Raw genomic sequence first — 16,445 nt, 5'->3', positions numbered from 1 at the left:
TTCGAAAGTTTAGCTATCGATAACTAGATTCTAGTTAACCTCAGTACATGAGCGGACAAGTTTCAACATGGCGGGGAAAAAATAATATTTAATTTACGAAGTTGTTCGTGGTGTCTTCGCTTTGAATGTGATTACGTTCCTCGGCTTGTGTATCTGTAACTCGATTGCGAATGGATAAAACTTCGAAAAATTTCACTCATTGAATTTTGTATTTTGAAATGAAGCCGCTTTTTTATGTTTCGCTAATTTGTAACTGTTTATTTAAATGTGGGACTTATATATTTAATTATTTATTTAGCGTTACTAGTATTTGCTAACAGTAATCATACGATCATCATTTCAGTCTATTGCAGTCCACTGCTGGACATAGGCCTCCACAAGTTTACTCATATGTGTTGCCCATAGTCACCACGCTGGGCAGTCGGATTGGTGACTGCAGGGCTGGCTTTGTCGCACCGAAGACGCTGCTGCCCGTCTTCGGTCTGTCAAAGCCAGCAGTTGAATGGTTATCCCGCCATCGGTCGGCTTTGTAATATAATAATACGATACAAACAAAACACATTTAAAACCTATGAAAAATAAATATAAAAAAGTATTTTTTTTGTAGTCTATAATTATGACTGTTATTGTAAGTGTGTGTCTTGTTGTTTTGTTTTACTGTTTTTTTAATTAATTGTATTTACTTATTATTTATTGTTATTTATATTTAATTTTATTTATCTTTTAATGTAAACCGTCTGCGATTTGTGTGATGTACCAAATAGTGTTTTTTTCTTTCTTTCTATATATACATAAGAAGTAGCGATCTTAAATACGATTCGTCCACGATTTGCACAATTCCGAATTGGCTTTTGTTTTACAAACGAAACGTCTTCTAATTTCCTACCTATATTTGAAAACGAAAACCTGCAAAAAAATCTTAAAACTGAGAAAGGATTTCAGTGAGAAAAACTTTATGAACGAAATGTCTAAGAAATAATATTAGTCATTACCTGGCATCGGCTTCGATTAAAGACCGTTCGCTTCATTACCCGCCGATAAAAAAACAAAGCGAATCCTAATGACTTTCCCGATTACCGATCGCTAGAAAAAATACTATTTCTGACACCATTGATCTCTTGCAAACCTGGAGCTCAGCAGCTTCACAAACTGTGATCAATTAATAAATTCATATTCAATAGGGAGTCTTTTGTTAAATTAAACGGATATAATTTTAATTTATTTGATTATACGTGATATTGTGATACGCTACGTCCAAATAATATAAATATTTACACTGATTAAGGGCACAGCAAGAAATGTCCTGATCAAATTCTGGAGCCAGACTGGGAAAGTACCTCCACATTATAGAATATCAGGTAAGTAATACTTCTTTTGAACAGTGTGTGAGTAAGGTAATCAGAGATCCTGGGAAGAGTACCCGTACCCTTGTTTTCGGACCCAGTTGTATATAAAAAATATACATTACCAGTTATATTCACCATCATACATCATATCCAATTAAACAAACTCCACTACAATATTTCAATGAAATCTTATAACAGAAGTATCGAAGTCAAAACACGAAAGGCGATAGGACCTTCGAAGTTGGCCCATTACGAGCGAACAGTTACGATATAAACGTTTATACGTTAAATTGAAATATCTGAAAGGTTCAAGAGTAATAAAACAGGTCTGCTACGGTCCGCAGCCATTATTTCATTACTGGGCCCAATAAAACGAATTAAAACCTAATTAGAGGCTGCGATTTTTGAACATTAAAAGAGGGAGGAATTAATTAGTGGAGGGTAATGATTCCAGTTCGGCGACTGCGGCGCCGCCGTCTTAAATATAAAGATGATTTGAGTCACAAGCGCTTAGCGGGATAGTCTCTATATAAACAGACTAATATAGGCATTAAAATTAGTGTGCGCTAAGTTAGAGATAGCGTAATGTGTATTTGTTAAAAGGTACATTTAAGTAGTTTTTGGCAATTTATTGTCCTTCCAAATATAAAATTATATTCCCGCCTTTCGAAAAGTTTTCTTTGTTTTATTTGATTTTAGTCGTATATTAAGTTTAACTGTATGCATATACCTAACAATTTAAGAATTTATCACATTTTATTTATTTTGGGAATCATCACAGAACTGTTTTTTACTTCAAATTTATTTCTACGTTATCCATATTGACCACGTATTTATTATTTTTATTAGCGAATGAAAGTAAAATAATGAGACGGATAAAAATAATACTTTGCAAGTCGAACTGGTCAGCTTGAATCTTCTGCGTCTCGCTTACCACTTGCACCATTCGCGCGTTCAGGAAAAATCTTGGACGACTCCTTAAGATCCGTTTCGAGAAGGTTTCTATTCAGGCACCGATGAATTATTCTGTTTGTCCGAGTTTTCAAACATTTGCGCGCTCTTCTCATTGTTTACTCAAACAGTCATCTTTACTTCGCAGATTGGGGATCTTGTTAATCGCTACTTATAATTTATAATGTTGTATGTATACGGGATACGCACACCAACAATGTCCGTGGTTTGCATGTGTTGTCCACACTGCTGTACTGCAAGTTGGCGGATAAATTTCCTACCTTATGTAACCATTGCCATCAGGTGCACATAATGACAACCGGGCCCAGCAGCTTTACGTTCTTTTCGAGGCACAGTAGGGTAAACTCAAAAGACATACTCGTAGACCTAGACTATAACAGTATCTTATTACATTTATTTTATACGAATAACATGCGTCAATTTATGATTTTATTATAGAGTTTTGTAATTTTATTTAATTTATGATCTCATATTTTTTATATTAAAGTAATATGACTGGGCTTGTATAAGAGTCCACCTGATATGACGCGGTTACTGTAGCCAATAGATGCCTGTGACAACAGAAACATTGCAAACGTTTTGTCGGCTCTACCCTATCCAGGAGCTCTGGCTGCCCTTCTCACCATAGGAACACTTGCGAGCAGTTACAGCCCTGAGCAGTACCTGTGATTATTTAGGTTGCTCTAAATTTGGAGCAGGATATGTCAGGTACTCCCACTATTACCACCCCACCTTTCGTTCATTTTATCAAATTATTTTTTCCCTCTCAATTAGACATTCATTTGTTATTAAAATTAATAAAATCTCAAAATGTTTTTCTCTATTATAAATTAAAACGCGACTAGCAGCCGTCACTAATTCATTAATAGCCGAAATGAAATCAACTTTTCTTCCATTACCGCCCTTTCCATAAACACCTTAATTCTCATTAACGGCCGGTCATTTTAAGGACAACAAATTAAGTGGAAGGCTTAGTGCAAGGGTAACTCTTCACCTATAATATAGCATAGGTCAAATTTTTCTTACCTTACGTAGTTAGTTTAGATAGTCGCCTATGCAGAAACGTTCCGTTTATGCTCATTACTGTCAAAAAGCAAAATAGTATAATTATAACATAAAAATTAATTTGATTACATGGGGATATAATCCTTGGGATCAGCGGGATACAGGCTGTTTGGTGGTGGTAGTTGGCATAAAACTGAAAGTCTGTATACTAATCTAATCTAATTTAATGTATCTAATAAATGTATCATCTATTTTACAGAAGATCATAGTCAAACAACATTGCTCTTAAATATTGTTGTGTTCCTGTGGTGAGTAAGAGGGATAGTGCTTTTGAGGAGGGTCAGGTGGTTGTAGGCGTTTACAAATAAGCGACAACTGTTGTAACGAAGATTATGTACCTGTTACAAACTTAGTTTATAGCTTTAAAGCGCTACACAGCGCTGTATAGCTGGTGAACAGTAAGCACAGGAGTTCGCGGAAGTTTGACAGTGGGTGAAATGTCGCAGGATTTTTGCTAATTACGACGCGATCGACCCTCACCCGGAAAAGGGTTATTGGTGACTGTGATTAAAAACTGACTGAAATTATTCCCTGGGCCTTATTGTTTTTATTCGAAACCATAAGAAAAATTTGGCTATTTCAAGTAAATTAGATTTCTGATTGGGAGTTTTTGTGTTTATTTTTTCATATTTATAAATTATTTAAAAATGTATAGAAATATGTTGTTAATTAATTTTTATAATTAACCATTTCAACTGCTAGGGTTACAAATAAGCGTAAGTTTGATAGTAAACTGTTACCGTAGCTATGTAGTTTGAGAAGCGCCTTGGCGACTACCTGCGCTCACACAATCAACGCAGCACATCGTCAGAAACTCCAGCCACCCACCAATGGATAAGAACACTTCTTAAGAGAGGTATTAAATAATAAAAGATTTTTCCTGATTTTGACTACGTATTGTTGCTAATCGTAATTCATCATCATCATCATCATCATCATTTCAGCCTATCACAGTCCACTGCTGGACATAGGCCTCCAAAAGTTCACGCCAAAAAAAGCGTAAACTCATGTGTAAAATCGTAATTAGTAAAATATTTGTAAAATCATTTATCTGCCCTCTGCTACTATCTACGCTACCATCTGTAACTGTTCAGGAACCCTTTCCCTGTTAACTGTAATTTTTCTCCCCTGGCCAGCTAATTCAGCAATCAAACTGCGCCACTCGCGCCAAATTAGTTTTGATATTTAAATTACAGCGACCGCGTCGAACACCGCGCGCCTTTGGCGATGGCCTTCGCGCTTTTACACTATACGATACTTTATATTATTTATCTGATAAATTTTAGCGTAGCATTAGTGAGAAATTCCGAATATTTACTATCATAATATTAATATAAATAAGGTAGACAATGAAATATATATTATTTTCAGACTTTTGTAATAATACTTGAAAGAAAAATGACGTAAATTTACAGCCGATTTTCGACAGCGGTAAAGATATGAGGTAGGTACGATAAAATATACGACACATCATCGTATCGTTAGATGTAAACATACTCAGTCCAGTCGAACCGTCGGGTAAGATTGATTCCTTTCTCGTCTCAACTCCACTACTAGAAGGGTCTCTTTTAGATCGCGTTATTCCGAGATGAGTCCGTTAATTGCCTCTACCGGCAGGTTGCTCATTCTAACCCGTTATTGATCACAAACTTTTTGTATGTCTTCAGAGGGGACCGCTCGACTGTTAAATGGTTTTTGTTTCTTTGAAATTTCGTTAACAACCCCTTTTGTACCGGAGTTTCGGTTCGAGAGGAAATAATTTATCTGTAGAGCTAATTTTCTATTGGTATTAATTTTATAATCAATTCTTTGTTAAGTAATAAGTTTTGTATCAAAAGGTATAGAATATATAAATATATAAATATAATAAGCTGGCTGATGTCCTTTTTGATTATTTATAGGTTGATAGCGATAGATGACAGGTGATTAGCGATCATCATTACAGCCTATACAGTCCACTGCTGGACATAGGCCTCCACAAATTAACGCCAAAAATAACGTGAAATCATGTGTTTTGCCCATAGTCACCACGCTGGGCAGGCGGGTTGGTGACCGCAGGGCTGGCTTTGTTGCACCGAAGACGCTGCTGCCCGTGTTCGGCCTGTGTATTTCAAAGCCAGCAGTTGGATGGTTATCCCGCCACCCGGTCGGCTTTTTAAGTTCCAAGGTGGTAGCGGAACTGTGTTATCCCTTAGTCGCCTCTTACGACACCCACGGGAAGAGAGAGGGTGGCTATATTCTTTAGTACCGTAGCCACACAGTTCAATTTAGGTTTAATTTTGAGATTTTTATTTTGAGATTAGCGATAGATGAATACAAATTAGAACCTTCCTGCTCATAAAAATTAAACCAATGTTATTTAATTTTAGCGACGTAAGATTCTCTTGGACTTAGGTTTAGTTCAAAAACACAACTTAAAACTTAAACTATAAATAATATTGAAAATTGACCGAAGTGCAATATACTTGTAAATAGTATAACAGGACGCAGTGATAATGATGGATAACGCCAGGATGAAGTCTAAGCGTCTCCTTAGTAGTTGGAAAAGTCACAGCATATTAAAGTTAAGGTAGTTGGATCACATGGAACAGGATCTAAAAGCAATTGTCCTGTAAATGTGGAGACGCGCCAAGCTGGAAAAATATTTTCCACCAGATTAAGATACGGCCATAACTGTAGCGTTTCAGATGATTATAATATACAAATATTAATGTGTCACAACCTCACCAATTGGGGAGAGTATAGTAGTATTATTATAATTTCTGATGGTGAAATTCTAATTCAAAGTTTCCATTCCAGTAAAGGGTCAGGTGAAAAAAAAAACTTCCACGAAATTCCTTGCTTACTGCTCACCTGCCGCGCAGCGCTGTATGACGCTTTATATAGTTAGCTATATCCTATGATGATTAAGCCTCTAGCGTAACATTATTGGACATAGGCCCCGCAGAGGAATCAATCAAATATGAATTTAGGTAAAGTTACTAAAAATTAGTAAATATATGTTCTATTTCCACTTTGGATGTCTGCCCTTGTGGGTCTCCCCACTATATGTCGTCTCTTTGTAATATATAATGTATGTTCGGGGATAACTTCGTCGTTTATGAACCGATTTTGATACTTCTTGTTTTGTTAGAAAGGAGATATCCCTGGTGTGGTACCATGATAAGAAAACCAGGATCTGATGATGGAATCCCAGAGAAATTGAGAGAAACTCAAAAATCCCCATAACTTCTTAATGGGTGTATAGATTTTGATAATTTTTAATTTAATCGAAAGTCGATGTTTATCATGTGGTCACATTTAAATTTCATCGAGATCTGATTACAACTTTTGGAGTAATATTTGATACCGCGTATTTACTTGACTAATTTTTCGTCTACCTACGTTGTATTACTTGTCGATATAATTGAAGTCGGTTTTTTTCGTTTGCCTGCAAACACAATTATTAAAGCTATCGAGCACTTGTTTAAGCCGAGTATTGTTGGGTTATTTAATTATCATTAAGGATTACACAACTCTTGTTTGAGTTGATTTATACTTATTTGCTTCAAACTATAAACCGACTTGAAAGATGTAAAAAGAGATGTCTTAATTTAGAAATAAAAGACAAAGACAGTTTGTCTTACCGTCGTTTACCTAACCCTTACCCTTACCCTTACCTTACCCTTAGTACCCCTTACCATAGGTAATATTCTTCGGGCTCTTACAATGAGTATCAATTTCTCTTTTCTAATACGTATATATATACTTTGCACCTAAAAACAAAATATACAGAAAATTACATGTATAGTTGATGGCAAAGGTGGACTTATCCCTAGAAGAGATCTCTTCCAGTCAACCAATGGTCATGAGAGAGAGTGTCATATAGCGGGGGATAGTGCAAGAAATAACAATGTAAAGAAAAATGTTGAATAACTGTCATGTATTACAAACTTACAAGTAAAAATACATACACACATACATATCATACACATATATACATACCTTACATTTATATATACATACATATACATATATATACATTCACACATACATAAATACATACAAATACATAACATAATAGATAGGTAATTATATACTTACATATTCACTAAGTAGATGATTGTAAATTGCCTTCAGAAATAAAGTGCTCCTTTAGTTTGAAGGAAACAAGAGAAGGACTTTTTTAGATGCTTTCTGGGAGTACTGTATAGGGAATGTTTATGACGGCAAAATAATTAAGGAAAGTAGGTATAGTAAACCAATAAAAAAAGAATTAAACACATGTGTAACTTAACTGGACTGATATAATCTGTATAAGTCATAATATTCTTATAATTTAATACGCTATTTAATACGATAATAAAAATAATTTACGTTATTAAGAAATTATGATTAGAACTAGGATTGAAAGCTTTTCCCTTTCTTTAAGTCATAGTGGAGGTCATTTTAAGCACTGGGTGTAAACCCAGACTACTAACTAATCTTTGTATGACTATAAAATTGTCCTCTGACACGGCAAGGGTGTGGGGTCTTCAAATCGAATGCAGGTTCTGCGTGTAGTTAGCACTCAGTGAGTGTAATCATATATTCAAACCCTGGAGCCTGGAACCTGGAACCCTGGAACCTGGAACCGTTGCCCGGAAAAAAATCCGAAGGTTTTAGTATATGTACACACTCACTGAGTGCTAACTACACGCGGAACCTCCGTTCGATTTAAAGACCCATATACTTGTCGTCACAAGTTTGATGTCACAGTTTTTTAGACTTAATTAAACTTTTTGCACCCGTATATTTCCATTGTCGTCACAAAAATTATGTGTGATTTAAAAACAGTTTATTATTTTTTTAATAATCACAAATGTTATTGCATCAAGTAATTGCAGTCTTAAGGTGCTGCACACTGACAAGTTTCTTCCATCTCTATCATCATAGAGACGTTAGACAGAGATGCAATAATCAAAACTGTGGCGTTGCTTTGTTTTTAATTAATTAATTTTATTTTCTCAACGTCTTGCGTTTATCGGCGGAGCGGAATTCTAAGCAATTACTTTTATATTATGATATAATTTTTAGAAGGGTTGAGGTGTTCGCCAGATGGCTGTCTATAATTAAATGGAAGGGGATAAGAATAACATTTTTTTTTTTAGATTTTTTCGTTTCCTCCAAAGCGAATGAATGATTTTGTTTTACACCAAGGATTTATACAAAATAATAAAAAGATACAATACAGTGTACGAACAAATCGTACATAAATATTTTCATCATTTTACTTTTATGTCATATTCTGTAGAAGAACCATGGCTTATTTATAAAAAAAATCTCTAATTGGTAATGTTTTATAAATATAATTGTGTTTGCTCACAAACGAAAAAAAACCGACTTCAATTTCATCGACGAATACAACGTAGATCGACGAAAAAATAGTCAAAATCGGTACACCCACTAAAAGTTATTGCGGATTTTCGCGAGTTTTCCTCGATTTCTCTGGGATCCCATCATCAGATCCTGGTTTCCTTATCATGGTACCAAACTAAGGATATCCCCTTTCCAACAAAAAAAGAATTGTCAAAATCGGTACATCCAGTAGAAAGTTATGCGGTATAATACAACGCAGGTCGACGAAAAAAGCGTCAAGTAAAAACGCATTATTAGATATAACTCGAAAAGTAGTTGTTAGATCTCAAATAAATTTAAATGGGACCAATTGACACACACCACCTTTCGATTAAAAAAAATTGTCGAAATCGGTCCACCCGGTCAAAAGTTCTGAGGTAACATATATTAAAAAAAAATCAGTCGAATTGAGAACCTCCTCCTTTTTTGGAAGTCGGTTAATTAATATGAGTAGAGGAAGAAAGTTAGCATTAGTTGCGCACTTTGAAACTGATTAGGTCATTATAACTGCTTCGATAAAAAAAAATATTTGTCATTACAGACAAAATCACGCGAAAAAACCAGTCAATCCACCTCTAAGCCTAGCGTAGCGTAGATATAAAAACACAGCAGTGAGCGTTCCATTAAAGTAATTAGGAGCTGATCCAATTAGCGAACACCTCCTCTGCTTACGAAACTAGCACACGGTCGCAATATGCATTAACTTGAGTGGACCACCTTTACGAGATTAAAAAACATTGAACATTCATAAAATTAAAAAAAACCTACAGAAAAAACGGTAGGTAGTACAAATTAGTACAGATGTTGTTGTTGTACAAATTAGTACAGATGTTTGTTGCAACGCGAAAGTTTTATCAAAGCTAACCATCAGGATGTCGTTTCTCCCATTTGTGCATATTTTTGTATGTATATAAAGTTGTCATTATTGTGGCGTGTTGAGTCCAGAGTTTGGTGGCAAATTAAGTTAACGATAAGCTCTCTTATATAGCTTTTTATAAGAAGCAGCTTAAAGCGCTGTAATACTTAAATCTTAGGGTAACTATTCAGCGTTACTGTTCCGGCTTTACCTATATCGTTTTTCAAGGAGTAAAACTTCAAGGATCCTAAATTGCACAGTAAGAAGACCAGACCTATTCAATCCAGTTCACGAAAATACAACCGTTTAAAACCTTTGACACTAGAAATAGTGAAACCTAGTATATAAAAACCTATATGTCCCAGAAGCAGTGAAAAGATTACACCGTGAAAGAATAACTAATGTCCAAAGAAATTTATTTAAATATTTTTTTGTATAATTTATACTTAGTTATAAACATTAATAAATATATGTCATCTCTGTCTATATAACGTATGAATAGTTTACTTAGAATAAAGGTACATACGACAAAGCCTCCCGAGTAAATAAGGCTCGTGACGGTGGGCGGGCAGGTACAGGTGCCGCCTCACCTGCGCAGGTAGCCACGCCTCTGGGCGGGACCACCTGACGCTCTGACACCTGCGCGACCTTACCGTTACCACCTTTTACGTGTTATTTTAAAATGTTCAATATAATATAGATGATACATACATACATACATAATGTATATTTTTCCTACCTTATATTATGTATTATTTAACTTAAAATTTTTTGTTTCTATTACTGAAAATTTGTTGTAAACAATTTGAGAAAAACAATACGAATATAGAAAAATGTTAATATATATATTTATAACCAACTAAATTCGCGATTTTGGGGATACATCTTGCTTTTCATTCCGTCTATCAAAGGTAATGTTGGACCTGAATTTCGTGAGGGAAAGTATCCAGCATCCTAACACGTAGTCTGGACTTAATTTGTCCAAAATTAATAGTTGATGCCCTACCGAATTCAAAACAACTACAGACAGGGAACTCTAAAACAAAACGAAAGAGAACGGAACTAACAAAAATATGTTACTTACGTAATTTTGATTCCAATGTCAATTATAAAGTGTCAAATTTCACAGTTTAGTTTTAAATGTAAAGTTTTGAAGTATGTTCAATTACATCGACAACTAATAGTTGAAAAATATTCGTAAATATTCTTCACACCTCGCTTAAAACTAAATAGGACCAAATGACAAAAAATAAGGATCAGTACACACAATAAAAAGTTATGAGGTAATACACAAAAAAAAATAGTCGAATTGATTCTCCTTTTTTTTGAAGTCGTTTGAAAATAGAACAAAGTTTGTAAGGAATTCGTCTAAGATATAAATATAAAGTGATTTCATTATTATTTTGTCATTTCCGAATTGCGATCATAATAATATAAGTGGATCTAAGTCAGTATTTAAGGGCTTTGCTATCGTCACGTTCATCATCTGTTCAGCTATAAATAGCTAGATCTTCCACAGCCCTGACCTATTAGTGTTGTCAAGTTGACTTAATGACGCACGTGTAGAATATTATGTTAAGTGCACTTTCTGAAGTAAAACTTCTTTACGCCTGCTTGATGTAGAGTAAGCTGGTGAATGCGTGACGAGAGCGTTACGAAAAGTGTGATCGGGTGAGGCGAACGGAACAAGAGAGAGAGGTGCGAGCACACATTTTCTTTCTCTCTTTCTCTCATAGCCAGTTACGTTTTGTATATCTAAGACACAGTGCAGGCCTACTGTGCTGGCCAATTGCTAAAGTAGTTTTGACTTTGAGACTTCAGTCGTGTAGTCGAAAGCACACTTTTTTTTAACTATTACGTACTTAAATATTATAGGTACACCAAACTGTTTAATCAACGGTTCCCAGATGATGATAATCTTAATATTCCTTACAATTAGGATATTCTGCTGGAACATTAATATATGTATAGTAGATTATAAATAGACATGTATAAAAATATACACATAGACAGTAAAATTGTAAACAATGAACACAGTAGGTACTCAAGGATCCCTTACCTATGGGAAAAGTTATGGCTGTACCCGAAACACTCGCCAGGGCGCCGGGAGAGGGCGTCGCGGGTATTTTTTGCACTTAACCCGCGACACGGAAAAGGAGGTGCCATCTTACACGAAGGGTTGACCTCTTTGCGCTGACCTCTGCTGCTCGGTTTTTTGCACACTCGACCTTATATTTAAATTTGATTTTAAATATAATTACATCTTTGATTACCCAAACACTCGGCAACCACTTCAAAATTCCTGAATTTACTGAGGATAATATTAGTCGATGTCATCGCTTAGGAAAGATCAGAGCTGACAGCAAGCCTAGAGCAGTTCTTATAAAGTTCAGTAATATATCATTGAGGAATAAACTATGGTCTAGTAAAAGCACTCTTAAAAATACAGGTATAACACTCTCTGAGTTCTTGACAAAAGAAAGACATGAGGTCTTCATTGCTGCTCGTCATCGTTTTGGAATTACCAAATGTTGGACACAAAATGGACAAGTTGTTGTCATGGGGCCTGATGGAACACATAATCATATCCATACAATGAGTGACATCACTTCTCTTGCATCATCTGCCGCCTCAGTTTCAGTCATCACAGCTCCCAACACCTCTGACAGCTCGAGTTCCACTATCAAGACAGGTATGACGCTCAGATCCAAGAAAGCCACCAAGAAATAGGTACATTTAGATACTTTTTTATATTACCTTCAATTATATGTTAATTTTTATTTTATTTTACCCTCTCTTTTCTTTATATACATTTCATATTCGTTTGCTTCACGCTTGTATCTATAGTCATTGTTATAGTTGTTTGTATCTGTAGTCATTGTTATAGTTATACGGATCCACAGAATTTGTTGATTTTTTTTTACTTTAATTTGTATTCTTTTTTATGTAAGTGTTAAGTGTTGCAATCTCTTTTACACAGCTGGTAGGTGTATAAATGAACACCGTTAATTATTTGCTGTATATATATTTTATTATTACATATTTATTTTATTATCACATATTTATTTTATTATTACATATTTATTTTATTTATATATATCTGGTTACACATATTATTATATTAATTTACTGTATAGCGTTTTATTTTTTTCTTTTTTTTCAAAAATATTTTACAATATGAGTTTAAGTGATCTCAATTGTAGCTTTTCTAATGATGAAAATGTATTCTTTTCTGCTTCATCATCTTCTGGAGATAGTTTCCATAGCTCAACTATTCCTCTCAGTTTTCTCCTTGATTCTGCCTTCTCTGCCTATCCTAAAAATTTCAATGTTGTTCACATCAATGCACAAAGTGTTCCTTCTCATTTTCCTGACCTCCTCTCCTCTTTTAACAATAATAACATTCACGCTGTCCTAGTCTCTGAAACTTTTTTAAAACCTTGCTTACCTTCAAAGTCTTTCTGTTTACCTAACTTTCACTTAATTCGTAATGACCGTACTGGTAGGGGTGGTGGTGGTGTGGCGATTTATTTGCGAGACCATATATCTTTCACTATTTTAAGTAAATCCCCGTCACAATACTCAGATTCTTTGGAGCATATTCTTGTGGAGGTTATTTTCGGGCGCTTGAGGGTACTTTTAGGCGTTTTCTATAGTCCCTCTTTCCATATAGATTACTTTCAGGCGTTCGAGAGTCTTATTGAGGAGTATGTTCCGGTTATGGATCACAGTATAATTATGGGAGATTTTAATACATGTTTATTAAAAAATGATAAACGCGCTAAACGTCTCATTAGTATAGTTAACAGTTCTAATCTTAACATACTTCCCACTAACGCAACTCATTTTTTCCCTAACTGCACCCCATCACAACTAGACCTAATGATAACTTCCTCTGTGGAGCATGTTGATACACACGGTCAATTTTCTGCTGATGCGTTCTCCTACCACGACCTTCTCTTTCTGTCATATAAAGTACGACCACCTAAAGTACGACCAACGATAACTATGCGTCGGTGTTTTAAAAATATTGATATTGATCATTTTACGAGCGACTTAAATAACATCGCATGGGATACCATTAACGACGAGTCAAATATTGACGGCAAAATAGAAATTTTTAACTCATTAATATACGAACTGTTCGACAAGCACGCCCCTCTTCGTCCAACAAAACTAAAGCATCTTCCAGCACCCTGGTTGACGAACGATATCAAGTCGTTGATGGTGAGGCGGAATGCTGCCAAATACAAATACAAAATAAGACCGACTGAAGAAAATCTCTGTAAATATAAATTATTACGCAACCGTTGCAGTACTGCTTGTAGAGATGCTCAACGTACGTACATTAATGAAACAATACGTAACAGTAATTCTACTAAGGTGTGGCGATTTCTCAACACACTAGGTATCGGTCGTCAACGAGAGAGTGTCCCCTCTAGCGTCGATATAGATGCGCTTAATAAGCACTTCGCTTCCGTTCCGCACATGGATCTTGATATCAAACAGAATACTATTAATTACCTCAAATCTATTCCTGTTACTATCCCTTCCTCTTTTCAGTTAGAACCAGTTACTCCAGATGACGTCAAAAAACACATTTTGTCTGTCAAATCGGATGCAGCTGGCTACGATGGAATAAATCGAAAAATGATTATTTTACTACTTGACCATATAGCTCCTATCCTATCTCACATTTTTAATTGCTCTTTAACCTGTCATAAGTTTCCTAGTTCTTGGCGTAAAGCTCAAATAATCCCTATCCCTAAGATTAAAAATCCAACTTCGTTTTCTCACTTCAGACCGATTTCTATTCTCCCTTTTCTCTCTAAAGTCCTTGAACGTATAGTGTATCATCAACTTCATCTATTTCTAATTAAAAATGATATACTTAGTCCTTTTCAGTCTGGCTTCCGGTCTGGCCATAGTACAGTAACAGCTCTAGTTAAGGTAACTGATGACGTAAGACTTAATATGGACAATAAGCGCATTACAGTCATAGCGTTGCTAGACTTCAGCAACGCTTTTAATGCGGTTGATTTTGACATCCTTCTAGCCGTCCTAAAGTCCATTAATATTTCATCTGATGCCATCCAATGGTTCGACAGTTATTTGCGTGGTCGTGAACAGTGTGTTCGCAGTAATGACCGCCTTTCATCTTATTGTTCACTTACTGCTGGTGTGCCACAAGGTGGTGTTCTTTCTCCTCTCCTTTTTTCCATCTTTATTAACACTGTCGCCAAATCTCTTTCCTCGTCTTATCATCTATATGCTGACGATTTGCAAGTTTACACTTCTGCTCCTGCTAACAATATCAACAAGGCAATCGAAGACTTGAATTCTGACTTGAATAAAATTAGTTCGTGGAGTGAGTCTTTTGGGATAGCGTTAAACCCCAATAAATCCCAGGTGGCTTTGTTAGGTGGCGCAAAACAGATCGCGAAGGTTAATATTAATAGTCTACCTTTAATTAAAATAAATAATACTAGCTTAGTTGTGAGATCCTCAGTAAAGAATCTTGGTATTATTATTGACAGTACTATGTCATGGGCTCCACAGGTGAATGAGATGAGCAGAAAATTTTTTGCGACTATTGGTTGTTTGCGACGGTGGAAGCGTTTACTTCCTGTCAAGACCAAATTATCATTAGCACATTCACTTCTTCTACCGCTTTTAGACTATGCAGACTCCTCTTATCCCGATCTTTCAGAGGAATTGCTGAACAAACTTGAACGACTTCAAAACCATTGTATACGTTTCGTATATGGATTGCGTAAGTTTGATCACATATCCGAATACCGAACAAGACTCAAGTGGCTACCAATCAGACTGCGCCGTAATCTCCACATGCTTTCCCTTCTTTACTCCATTCTTTATAATCCCTTATCTCCTTCTTATTTAAAAGAACGTTTTTTATTTCTTGGCTCAAATTCTGACCTAAACCTTCGATCACGTAAAGACAATCGGCTGAAGATGTTTGTTTCGCAATCGCAAGTGTACAGAAACTCTTTTACGATTAAGGCTGCGAAACTATGGAATAGCCTACCTGGAAATGTTCGTCATTCTGATTCGTTATCAATTTTTAAGAATCGCTTATACAAACATTACCTATCGCTTTAAATGTTTTTTTTTTTTTTTTTTTTTTTTTATTATTTTGTGATATGCATTTGTGTACTTATGTTGTATGTGTATGTATTTATGTATGTATGTATGTATGTGTGTGTATGTATTTATATATGTGTATGTATGGATGTATGTATTTTGTGTATGTTGTATGTATTTAATATGTGTACCTATATTTTTACGTATGGTTTACGTAAATTTATTTATTCTCATGATTTTGTATGATCTTATTCTTCTGTAAGTGTATGTATGTATTTTTTTTTAATGTATTTATAATTCTATTTATATTTATCTACTTTTGCACAATCCCGCACTTTGTTACTAATAATCTCCTTTTACCTGGGGTTGTCTGGAAGAGATTGCTTAAAGCAATAAGACCGCCTTTGCATGCTGTCATTGTAACTACCTTTTGTTTAATTTTATTTCTGTTCTATTGTTTTTTTTTTTATTCTTTTTTTTTTACTACGTAAAAGTGTTTGATTATATGTATGCAAGAAGTAATAAATAAATAAAAATAAATAAATAAAAAAAAATCACACGCTTTAAAACGATTAAAGTGATATTAAAAAAATTAAAATGTTCTATGAAATTAATTAAATCAATAATTAATCATCAATTTTTCTGACAACCGCTCCGAACCGGTATAGTGGTGCGAGAAGTCGCCTAAAATCACCGACCGTTTGCGGGTTCGATTCCGCTCGGGATGG

Source organism: Melitaea cinxia, chromosome 7 (genome assembly GCF_905220565.1).
Source record: "Melitaea cinxia chromosome 7, ilMelCinx1.1, whole genome shotgun sequence".
Lineage (NCBI taxonomy): Eukaryota > Metazoa > Arthropoda > Insecta > Lepidoptera > Nymphalidae > Melitaea > Melitaea cinxia.
This window is presented reverse-complemented; position numbering follows the sequence as displayed.